Below are 13,403 nucleotides of genomic sequence, written 5' to 3'. Positions count from 1 at the left end.
CACGCCCAAATGTCCACTTAGCCCCCTAGACTAGCCTAGGTGCTTGCTTAGGTTGCGACTCTCACTTAAAAAGAAAATTGATAACTTTCATTTTGGATTTTAATTTTGCTCAATAAATTGAGAGACTTATTGAATACTTGGATGAACTTTCATTATATACTTGTTCCCCATATTTTTCAATATGTTATAATACTTTAATCTATATAACATTTTATTTTGCAATTTATATATACCAATACAACTAAGTATTCTTGTAAGTATAAGTAGGCACATATTTCTACGATGTATAATAAAATTACTAAATCTTCCTAGTCTGCCTAGGCCCCGCATAGCCGCCTAGGCACTATACCCTAACTCACCACTCGACTAGCTTCTAGTATCTTTTAGTAGGCACATATTTCTACGGTGTATAATAAATTACTAAATCTTCCTAGTCTGCTTAGGCCCCGCATAGCCGTCTAGGCGTTAGACCCTAACTCACCACTCGACTAACTTCTAGTATCTTTTAGAACCTTGCTCAAATTACAATTACCATTTGAAGGTACTTAAGTGCCAAAGAATTTTAGACTCATTTGTTAAAATTACATTGTAAGAATACTACTAACCAATGAATTACTGAAGTTCTAAAAAAACTACGACGTAAACACTGAAAATGATCTACAAGTACACCAAACAAAAGGAATGTGACATTCAAGACCCTCAATGTGATTTTTCATCATTTTTGCAATACATTGCTATCAAGTTTAGCCTCATTTGTATGAAACTTTTATCCAAACATAGGGTAGCGTTTGAGTTGAACCACCCAGATGATGAAAGAGGGTACGACAATGAGTTAGAATTATAATAGGTACATAATTTCCTTCAATATAAGAAAAATTATAATAAACGATAATATACAAATAGTATTGTTATTGACATTCTAAAAAATGTGATGTTATTCTCCTCGGTATACAATTTTTTTGTTAAATTTTTAAATTTAAAGTGCATGATTGTTTTTATTTTTTTTATTTTTTTTTATGCCAATAACAGCTGATTGGAAAAATAGCAAAGGAGACATTGTTACTGTACATATTATGTTGCCACCTTTTTGTTGCGGAATTAAGTGGCCACCTTTTTGTTGCTTCTGCCATTTGATGATAAATCGATGAGGGATGATGTCTTTGAGACTGAGGTAACAGTTTGAGGCTTCATTTATAATGTGTGAGTTTTGACTTGTATTTTTAGATAAAATTAGAAGAAAATTGTTGATTGCTTTCTTCTATTCTAACCATTTTTTGAGGGTCTGCCGACTACAGCTGGCCTTGCAGACCTCCCGACATTATTGCACGTGCCTCTGCCTATGCTACCCACGCCTACTGCCAACTTGCAGCTGCATCTTCATTGTGGACACGTCACCTCGTTCTTTTGCTTGTTAGTCTAAATTTTTATGACTTGTCCATGTTGCTTCGGCAATTGATTTGTGTCGCTTTTGCGATTTTGTAACCTCTTTGTCTCACGATGGTTTTGGTGAAGGTCTCGGTACTTGTTATGTCACGTCTTGTTTATAAGACATATCAATCTCGAGACTCCTTGTTGTAACATTGTGATCGCACGATATACGATGAATAATCACGATCACAGAATTCTTAGGATTCTTATGAAAAGAATCCGGCAAGGATCCTTAGGAAAAGAATCCAACTAGGATCCTTTTCCATGTTGACACACCCCGATCGAGATCAGAGCATGCTGGTCGTTATATGGAAGTGACGTAACCATGTGCACAGTGTGGAAGCTAATAAAATAATAATAAAAGTACAAATAAATAAAAACCAGCTTTACACAAAGTAAGAACATACATGTGCAAACGTAAGTGTGAAAAACAAAGTTCAGAGCTCGAAGACCTAATGCAGTCCGGGAGAAATAACACTACAAAAACACACCCAAAGGTGGTCCTACACTGGTGATAATCTGTTAGATATGTCAGGGAAATCCTTTGGGGAGCCACCAAAAGTGATAGCCAACTAGAACCTGGAGGGGCACAAAACAAAAAGTGTGAGTGGCCAAAAACAAAGTTTTTCAAAAACCATTTTATAAACAAGTTCTAACCCCTCGCCGTAAAACCTGTATACTTCCTAGAAAAATAGAATATATATATATATATATATATATATATATATATATATATATATATATATATATAAAAGTCATGCTCAGAAATATGTCATGCCAATTACCTCGAATAAATGCAAGCGCTCAGGAAAATGTCAAAATCAATGCCATGAATCTATCAGCCGGAGTCACCTAATGTAACCTGTACAGCTGAATTTAGAGCTCAGATCTCCATCTCACTAACTGTACCTGCACATGAGTCGGAACCACCTAAAGTGGTCTATACGACAGGACTGGGTGTATAAATAGTACACTCAAGTGTTACGATCACGTGAAGGCTAGACGACTAATCGCGGGTCACCTACGAGTCGGAACCACCTAAAGTGGTATGTACGACAAGACTGTGCACCTAACTTGGATCCAAGATGAGCGTGTGGTGCGGGAGGTGAACATCACGTGAAGGACTATGCCCAACTCTGGGCGGGAGCACTAACACTGGGGGTGCAGGTTATGAGCTCTCTGTGCATCTCAAACCACTACTGAATATAAGCATAAACCATACTCACCTGGCACTTACCTGTGCGCCCGCAGCACCAACATACATATATATATATATATATATATATATATAGGCTACTAACAATGCATAAACAAACGGCAAACATAATGCATGGCATAAAAACGTATAAACGTTTCAATTCATTTTTTGGGAAAAGCATAAGTATATAGGTATATACGGAAAACCAAAAGCCCACTCACTGGTATGTAGAAGGGTCATAACCCCCTTGCCTCGAGTGACCGCGCTCGTCCTCGGGATAGGTCTCATCTATATGCGAAACAACTATAAAAACGTTAATTTTAAAACACATAACCAACATCACGAAATAACTTCTCATACAATGTTCAAATAGGGTGTATGAATACACCAACGTGATCTACTCAACCTCAGGAACATCCCCATATTTTTAGAAAAATTTTCCACCGCCCACACGCAGACACGTGCCTTGCACACTGACGGCGTCAGTTAACGCCGTCAGGAATATTCCGTTAACGCCGTTAGGAATATTCTGTCCAAACTGACGGAATATTCCGTCATCTTCTCCGGCGGAGCTCTAGGGCCGTCGCCGGCGCCGGAAAATCGGGAAAACTTTAAAACCTTGTATCTCACTCGTTTTTCAACCAAATTTCACAAAATTGGTACCAAAATGAAGCTTACAACAAGAGGAACAAATCCATGCCACTTTCAAGCACTAAAACACACGGAATCTCGCCAGGAAAACACAACCAACTCCGGCCAACCTTGTAACTCACGATCCCGACGTCCAAAACCTTCAAACGAACCACCCTGAGCCTCCTAAGGACCTCACCAAGCTTCCTACAAGCTTGAAATTCCCAAAAACACAAGAATTAACGTGTGCATGAAAAGTGACCAAATCGGGGTATCCCGAGTTCGACGTGAAAACGAAGGTATCCTTACGTAAAATGGGTATGGTTGAACTCCTACAGACCTCACGAGCACGAATATGTAATTTGTTTCCTCGATCTGTGAAGGTTTGGATGGTTTTGGTTGTGTCCGTACATGTGGGGATAGAAATGGGAGAGAGAGAGGGAAAGGGACAAGGAAAGGGGTAAGGGGATGTGGGAAGGTGTGTGTGGTCCAAAACCAGTCAAACAAAACCCAAAACAACCACACAACAAAACCAACATGCTAGGGGTAAAATCGTCATTTCACCCCTACGGTTCGAAAATCCGGAACGAGCTGTCACAATGTACTACCTAGGCCTTAAATTGAACACCTTTATATTAAAAAAAATTCTTTTTATTCAAATTTTCTGTTCTAGATTGACTTGAGTTATGCCACCACAAAATTATAAAGATAACGTGGGTATTTGCATCACCTCGAATTATTTCCTTTCTACTAGCCTTTATGCACGGGCATGAGCATGTGCAGAAGGAATTTTTTGAATCACGGCGTGTTATGCGTGATTTACACGTGTTAAATGTATTTATATACGTAAATTGACAAAATGAAAGCCAAATATTTGAAGTAAATGAATAATCTTAGATCAAATATTGTTTGTTAAAAAAAAAAAAACAATCATTTGATAACTAATTTAAGCACATCATTATCCACATGGGAAATATCTTTTTTATAACTAGTGAATCACATTATTATCTACATGGGAAAATACATTTTTTATAACTGGCATTACACGCATTTTAAGATGTTTTGAACGTATTTAAAAATAGAGAAAATAATATTTAATGAACATTTAATTGAATCATATTATTACTAACCTATCGTAAGGTACTAATTAAAAAAAAAATAACTGTACTAATTTATCATTGGCGCTATCTCTTAAAATGTTTTGAACACAACATTTATGATTTTCCTTATTTTTCTTTCCCCTTCATGTGGGCACCATCAACTTTCACTTATTTTTCTATTTTTTTATTCTTTTCTCTCCCCACTTATTATTTATATTATAATATTATATTTTATGATAACCAAATTACCCTTGCATTATTGATACATTGTATTGGGCTGCTTTTGAATTTTTTTGGTTGAGGGGTAGTTTGTTCCAATTAATTTTGTTGAAGCCGGTGACACCAAAACAGCCTTTCGGCTTTATATATCTCTACTAATTAATAAAACACTTATTGTCAACCAAAATCCTATAAAATTACTAATTTAACCCTCTAATTAAAACAGAATATGAATAAGAAATATGGGGCAGAAATGTAATATCACACAACCAATTTTTTTTTTTTTTTCAAAGCTTCACATACATGTATTCCTAACATATCTCTAATTTAAAAATAAAAAATAAAAATAAAAACTTCTCACTCTCACATTCTCTATCACTCTATTCATCTCTCCTTCTATTTCAAAAACAAAAATAAAGAAAATTTCTTGCACACAAAGTCCATATGCCAATAGAAGATTAAGAAAATTCCAAGGAGAACAAGTTGACTCCTCAACCTCAGTGCAATTCCCACCATTAGAATTTAGGATTATTCAATTACTTCTGGAAATAAATAGAAACAACTTTTCCTCCAAAAGTAGTTAGAATAGAAGAAAGCAATCAACAATTTTCTTCTAATTTTATCTAAAGATACAAGTCTAAACTCACACATTATAAATGAAGCCTCAAACTGTTACCTCAGTCTCACAGACATCATCCCTCATCGATTTATCATCAAATGGCAGAAGCAACAAAAAGGTGGCCACTTGATTCCACAACAGTTTTTCACTGTTGTGTTTTGGTGTTTAATTTGTTTCTGAATTTGTAGATTCCGTGAATTTTTTCAGGTATGCAGTTGTGACAGGGGCAAACAAAGGATTAGGATTAGCAGTTGTCAAGCGGTTGGCATCAGATGGATTTACTGTGGTCTTAACTGCCAGAGATGAGAAAAGGGGTCTTGAAGCCGTTGACAAACTCAGTCAGTCTGGCTTGGCAGGTTCAGTGGTTTTTCATCAACTTGATGTGGCTAACCCTGCAAACATTGACTCTTTGGCGGAGTTCATCAAAACCCAGTTTGGGAAACTCGATATCTTGGTATGATCATACCTCATTGCTTAAAAAGTTTTTGTCATTGCAGACTTGTACCGAAGTTGGCCAGAGCAGTTTGATCCCCTCTCAACACATATATTTTATTTTTTATATTTTGTCAATCTGCACCTCTAAGTTAGAATATTGTTCAAATAAAATTTATGTAAATCATTGAATTGAAATTGGTTTCGTTAGAGGAGAGAAACTGTGAACCACAGAAAAATGGCTTTTGAGAGTGAAAATATAAAAACCCGAATGATATTTGGACTAAAAACTAGATTCATTTTGCTTTTTGACTAACCAGTTTCACACATAAATGAAGACGACAGAAATCCTTAGGTTTTATTTTATTTTTTAGAACATAAGGTCATCTCCGATCGAACAAGGGCCAAATGGCTCATTTTAGCTCTCTGGCCCTCCAAAATATTAATATTTTAATAAACAATACAGGGTCATATTTGTCTCCATTTCCAACCGAGGGCCTAAGAGCCATAGGACTCGTTTTAGCCCTGTCACAAAAAACCGTCTCCAATCAAGGGCCAAAAGACTATAAGGTCAAACATAATTTATTATTTAAATTTAATGTTATTTAATGTTGTTTCATATTGTTTAATTTTGTTTCATGTTACTTAATTTAATTTAATGTTGTATAATGGTTTAGAAAGTTATAGGGAAAAAATAGAATTATAAAAAAAAAAAAAAAAAGGGCCTACCGTTCCTGATGGCTAAAGCCGACAGGAATAAGTACAATGCTATCAGATATAACTGACAGGAATAATGAAAATTTTGGCCAACTCAGGGCTAGCTGAGTTGGGCCAGCCGATTGGCCCCTTTTTGTCCAATGAGGCCCACAAGCCCTTTGGCCTAGCCCTCGTTTGGAGATAGTTTTTGGCTATTTTCGACCCTCTGGATCCTTCGGTTGGAGATGATCTAAGAATCTTCGTATAACTATCATAGACAATATATGACACGATCCTCAGTGCAATTTACAAGATTTTCCGTCTACTCAAGCCTTTTGGTCTATAATCATACCTGGAGAAGTCGAAAGAAGTCAAACCTATCTAGGAATTCGTTCATAGAATATATTCGTCATACCCGAGAAAGATAAATCAAACCCCACCCTGGGCTAAATGCTATTTTTTAGGTTTTGTTCTCCTCCTAAACCTAACCCAACTCATGCTAAATGTGTTGGTTAAAAGCTAAAAGCCAAATAAAATCCAAATTCACCCTAGGATTTACCCTAGAAAATGGTGTGGGCACCACCAGTGGGATCCCATACACATGGGCATGTCTCCTAGGATTTATTGAATCTAACGACTAAGATAAAATATAATCAAATCTAACGGTAAAAAAAAAAAAAAAATCAACGGCCCAAATTTAAATTCAACGGCTCAAATAATTAAAAAAATTTATTTAACTCAAAATTCACCCAAATATAGTGATTTTTCAATATTTATCAGCATTTAAATATTTTTAGGTTAAAATGTTCATAAAATTAAATTATGATAGTGTACATAATTTTTTTTTTTAAATTACTTTAAAAGAAAAAATTAGCCTAAATTTATTTTTTAATAATCTCAGGTTAAAAAATTTAGACCAGAAGAAGGGTTAGAGCAAAAAAGATGTTTCTGGGGTAAAAATTTTAGGTTTTAGTCCAAGGGTTGGAGATGGTATAAGTGGCTGGACTTTAGGGTTTGACAAAGTAGCACACCTTTGGGCGCTTTGAAGGGCATTTGGTTTTGTGGTTAGTTTTAAGAACACAAAAGGATCTACCAAACTTACCTTTTTACTTGCATTTTCTATAATTTCTTACTTTTTAATTGCTTGTGTGACTGGAAAAGCAATATTGAAAGAGTTGGGCTCTGCACAGGTGAACAATGCAGGGATTATGGGAGCCACCATATTAGACACCGATGCTTATAAAGCTGCAACAGCTTCTGTTGTTCCGGTAAGTCTTTGACATAATTTTTCTCACAAGGCCACTTTCGGTGCCTACCATTGAATTAAATTGGATAACTTACTAGACTTTTAAAGGAAAATGATCTGTGTAATGTCATTTGGAACGATATTTTCACTGTGATAGTTTGATGACTCATGACTGATGTGCACGTGAACCTGTAATTAACAAATTTTTTGTTTGGGGTGGGTGTTTGATGCAGGAAGGAACTGATTGGAAGAAAATTATGACTCAAAATTATGAGTTAGCAGAAGAATGCGTGCACACAAACTATTATGGTGCTAAACGAACAACTGAAGCGCTTATTCCACTCCTCCAAATTATCTGATTCACCGAGAATAGTTAACGTTTCATCTTCCTGGGGCAAGTTAAACTATATACCTAGTGACTGGGCTAAAGGAGTTTTTAGTCATGCTGAGAACCTAACAGAAGAGCGAATAAACGAGGTGTTGACTCAGTTTCTAAAAGACTTCAAGGAGGGCTCAATTGAAAGCAAAGGCTGGCCAGCTTTTACGCCCGGCTATATACTCTCAAAGGCAGCAGTGAACGCATATACGCGGGTTCTAGCGAAGAAGTACCCTGATTTCCGCATCAATTGTCTCTGCCCTGGATTTATCAAAACAGATCTGAACTTCAATGCTGGTAACGTGCCTGTCGAAGAAGGTGCTGCAAAGGTTCTAAAGTTAGCATTTCTGCCCAATGATGGTCCTTCTGGCTTGTTCTTTGTTGAGTCTGAAGTAACAGGTTTTTGATTGAAGATGATCTGTATTATATATGCAAATGTTGCCTATGTATGTGCTTTATTTGGGTAGTAGCTTGAATGTATTCGGAACATTCTTTCTGTAACTAAGTACTTTATAACGTACCAAAATGCTAGTACGTTTTCCAGTTAGCATTTCACCTTGTTGGCCGGTATGTTTATAACCGATTATGGTATTTTAATTTGATTTCTTTGACATGGTTTATCGGTACTTTTATATTGTTGTCAATCCTATTTACTTATAATATAGTAATTGTTGCGGCCTATTTTGGTGAGGGAAGAAAGAGAAGGTGCAGCACATAGAGAGAGAGAGAGAGAGAGAGAGAGGTTTGAGAATTTCTATGATGATTTTTGTCATGCCTTGTGGATTAATTTATAGTAACATAACGTGTTTTACTTGTCCAAATAATACAATAAATTACACAAAACTACATCAACTATAGGTCGAACTACAATCTTATACCTCATGTTTTAAAAATTACAATATCATATCTCATCTTACGAATTTATTGCAATGTTAAACCTCCGTCAGTTTGTCAATTTCTCTGTTAAATGCTAACGTGATTTGAGGCGAGATCTTATACCTCGTCAAAGTGGAAAAAAAATATTAATTAAATATTAATAATTTAAAGATAAAATTATTGAAATATTTTTGTAAAAACATGTGGGACCCATCCTTTCTCTCTTCCCCTCTTTCACATCTGATATGTTTCTCTCACATTCTCTCTCTCCTCTATCTCTCTCACATCCAATTTCCTAAAATTCTTTCTTCCTCCATTCTTTCACCTTCATCCTCCAAATTTCACTAATCCATTTCATCTTTCCCAGAAATTTAAATCGGATGAGAGAAAAAAAATAATAATAATTCACCACTCTCCTCCTCTTTCTCTAGAAAAATTTCACCTTCATCCTCCAAATTTCACCATTCTCCTTCTCTCTCCCCAGAAAAGAAAAAAAAAAAAAAAAAAAAAAAAAAAAAAAAAAAAAAAGAAGAAGAAGAATAAATTCTAGACAAAATTTTTTTTTTTTGCAAGCGGCTCCATTGGGCCTGGGGACGAGGTTGAATTTGGGGATCTTGAAGAGAGGAGGAAGAAGGCCGAGATGCGGCGGTCAAAGTGGGCGACTCAATGACGATGAGGGGATAAAAATTGAGGTTGTTCTCAATTCCGAAGATGATGAGGAAGTCGTCTTCCGAAATGGGGCGACCCGAAAGTTATCTTGCCATTGTTGAGCGAAATTGGGACACCAGAGGGTGGCGTGGTCACAGAGAGGGAGTGTCCAGAGAGTAAAGTCGGGATCTTGGTGCCAGCGAGGAGGGATTTGAGGTTTTGGATTGGGGAAGATGGATGAGGGTGATGGGTTTATAAGGCGTGGGTTCAGCGGTAGGAATTTGGTGGAGGAGGTGGAGGAGGGGGAGGAACTCCATAGGAGGGAGGCGTAGATGGACAAGGACATTGGAACATATCAGAAAAAAGGGGGAGAAGAGAGAGAATTATAGGAGTGGGTCCCACATTTTTTTATAAAAATATTTAAATAATATATATTTAATTAATATTTTTATCGAATTGGTCAAGAGAGTGAGTCCCACTCCAAGCCATGTCAGCATATAATAGAAAAATTAATAGACAAACTGACGGATGTCTGACATTGCAACCAATTCGTAAGATGAGGTATGACATTGTAATTTTTAAAACATGAGGTATGACATTGTGATTCGACCTATAGTTAAGATAATTTTGTGTAATTTACCCTACAAAGTTCAATAGGAAAGCATACAATATCTCATAGGATTCCTAATCATAATCTACATAAGATTACACAATCACACACTTGCCAGTATTCTTACTACAACACTTTCCCTTACGTGTGTAAAATACTCAAGTAGCAAACATGAGACAGTTAATGAAGTCGTCTCATCTAAGTTGATACAAGTAGCAAACATGAGGCTGGCCAACTCTGTATTGAAGCAAGCTCATTTTATACAGTGATTTGTGTTTCTACATTTTTCCCAGTTCCAAATGGACCTTTCATTAAAGATCACTCCCTAAAATCACAATTTCTTTTGTTTTCAAGTTATGGCCCCTGTAGTCTTTTTCACAGCTACCATAAAACAAAAATGCATTTGTTAGCAACTTCATCTAGCTTTTGTCTGAGGAGTGTGAAACATGTGATTAACAAATCGATCCAAATATTCTCAGGTGTTTCACACCTAGTTTCCTCCCACTGTGAGCTTCAAAAGTGGTCTTGTTTGCCATTGCTTTGGTAGGACATCAATTTAGCAAGTAAACAGTTGTATTCACAGCTTCACCCTGAAAATAATAAGGCATTTTCTTCTCATGGATCATTGCCTTAGCCATTTCCTTTAAGCAATTCCATTCTATTGATGTGAATAGGCCACTGTAAGTTGCCTTTCTAGATCCTCAAAGAAATTTAGGAACTCATAAAATGTGTACTCTTCTTTTCCATCACTTTCCTCAGTTTGTTAATTATGTCTCGAATTTTCAATTCCTCCATGGCTTTACACTTTTTGAATAGTACAAATATTTCTGACGTCATCTTTATGAAATAAACCCAACATATCTTAGTACAATCACCTATAAAGGTCAAAACTACCTATTTTCTCCCATGGTTGCAGTTGCATCGGATCACATACAACTGAGTGCATGAGTTCTGATGGAATTTTTACCACCAGCACGCTAGTGATCCGCCTGTCACGTAGGTGGCCTAGGTTTGATCCCATGCAGAGACGCTAATTTTTTGATAGGATTTTTACCACCTGCAAAAGTAAAGATAAAAAAATTAAAATATTTGCAAGAGAATAAGGTAATCGTAGTATAAATGGCTAAAATAAGGTTGTTCTCCATAAAGATTGATATGAATAAATTGTATTTTTAGCTAACTATTTAGGACAAGATTTGGAAAAAATTTGAAATTGTGAATTTAATTAAAGAAAAAAAAATAGAATTTAATTGTGAATTTAATTAAAGAAAAAAAATAGAATTAACTTTTAATTGAAATGCAGGAAGAGAAAAAGAAAATATTTTTAGGAAGAAAAATCAAATGTAAAAGTTACTAGGGTTTAGCTGTCATCATTAATCATCCTATGTAGTTTTACCAATTATTTATGAGTTAACACATTCAACTTTGAAGGTTAAGTTTTCCTAATGCATATTCTACTTGTGGCATTCAAGATAAAACATATATCTATCATGCAATCCATCTGTTGTATTCAAATCAAATCTAAACATGCAACCTTTAAGACGTGACATTCTCCTTAAGTGAAATTACAATTATTAATGACAAGAAGCTTTACTCAATTCCAAGGTGGCAATCAAACATAAATTGCATCAACTTACTTGTCTAGATATCCTAATTGTGGCCAATTATCAAGACATATAGATAGTTTATACGCATATTCATAATTAAAAAGCCAAATATAATTAGAATAAGGGATAGAGAACACCTTGTATCGAAGTACAAAATCCAAAAGTTATGCCGAGTTCTCTAAAGTAGTGTGTAGAGAATCCTAATGCACGGGTATGCTCTATTTATAATACTACAATCAAACTCCTTCCTAAAAAAAGGTCTTTAATTTAAACTAGAAGACTAAATAAATTAACATATTAACATAACTTGGGAAACACATTCCTAATCAACTATGGTGAATCTGCCCGTTCAAAGATTCATCACGTTTCTAGACCAAAACAGCTCCAAATCAGGCTTAGAAGATTTTATTTTAGAGATCATGTCGTCCACCACAACTTTGTAGAAGGGCCAAACTTCAGAAAACGCCATCTTCATGCCCAAAGCTCATAACTAAGCCTAAAACGTCAATCTACGAGCACTGCACGTTGGTCCTTTATTAATTTATCATAATTCAATGGCTCAACATAAAAATATGGAACTTTGAATGAACAACTTGAAAGACTCGCGAACCCGCTTCAATTGAAATTACTTCAAAATTTGTTCTTTTGATCACTTTTTGCTCATATAGATTCGCATGTCCTTCAATAGAAATGTAACCCAAAGTATCAAAGTTCTCACATAATAACTCACAAATTAATACTAAGAATAGGGTAAATATAGAATAATATCGACTTATCAAGTCCTAATGGTGTAGATGCTTTCCATACTATATCTCAATCAAATGCTTCTCTATGTTGCTTCCCTATAGCATAACCTTCACATGCTTCATGTATCTCCTTGGTCTCAAGCAGTCCACATACCAAATCTTGCTGCTATAGTGCCTTAAAATCTTGAAATCTAAAGGACCAAACCTCTTGTACCATGTCCATGCATTTCCTTCCATTGTTGTCCTTCTTGCAATTGGATTCACATAGTCCAGTGATAAAAGAAAACATCTATTTTCTGTCAGTAATACTCTGACCACTAAATTCTCAATCTACGATCATCAAATATCTCCACAAAGCAATTGCCAAACAATAAAAAATACATATTCAATCATCTATCCTAGACTGAGTAAATTTTCATCTAATCCAAGTATGAACATGACATCCTTTATGTATCTCATCCCTTGCTTGGTTTCAACTACAAGTGAACCCTTTCATGTGACTTTAACCAACTCTCTAGTACCCGTTCTTTCTTTTGCAGTAATAGTTTTATCAACATTGATAGGATTCATGTGATGTCATGTGGTTGCTACAACCACTATCCACATATTGAACACTAGATACCTTGTTTACAAAAGCTAAATGGCAAACATAGAGTACCATCTTCTTATGGGCTAAACTGGAAGGGAAGCCGTACCTTTATCACTCTGGTTCTCGACACCCGACTTACATGGTCAAGGAATGACGTGCGAAGGGTAAGAAGTCGAGGCTTGAAGGGATACGCTTGCCAATTATCGCAACCAAGTGATTCATAAATGTCTAGGTTGCAGATGACTTTCCCATCACCATTTTCTTTTTGACAGAGTGACTTTCGATGGTCATGAACTTCGTATTATTTTAGCACAAGTCCCACCAAAATGTTGACCTTAAAATTACAAAGGCTACATGACACGTAGGCCGAGTAACTATGAGCT

At 35.8% G+C, this 13,403-nt stretch overlaps 1 pseudogene; it reads left to right on the top strand.

Annotated features, from left to right (window-relative positions):
- The first annotated feature begins 5,179 nt into the window (after positions 1-5,179).
- On the top strand, positions 5,180-8,557 carry LOC137720833 ((+)-neomenthol dehydrogenase-like; annotated as a pseudogene).
- The last annotated feature ends 4,846 nt before the right edge of the window (positions 8,558-13,403 follow it).

Source organism: Pyrus communis, chromosome 16 (assembly GCF_963583255.1).
Source record: "Pyrus communis chromosome 16, drPyrComm1.1, whole genome shotgun sequence".
Taxonomy (NCBI): domain Eukaryota; kingdom Viridiplantae; phylum Streptophyta; class Magnoliopsida; order Rosales; family Rosaceae; genus Pyrus; species Pyrus communis.
Note: the sequence above shows the minus strand (reverse complement) of the source record. Positions and strands in the feature narration are given on the sequence as shown.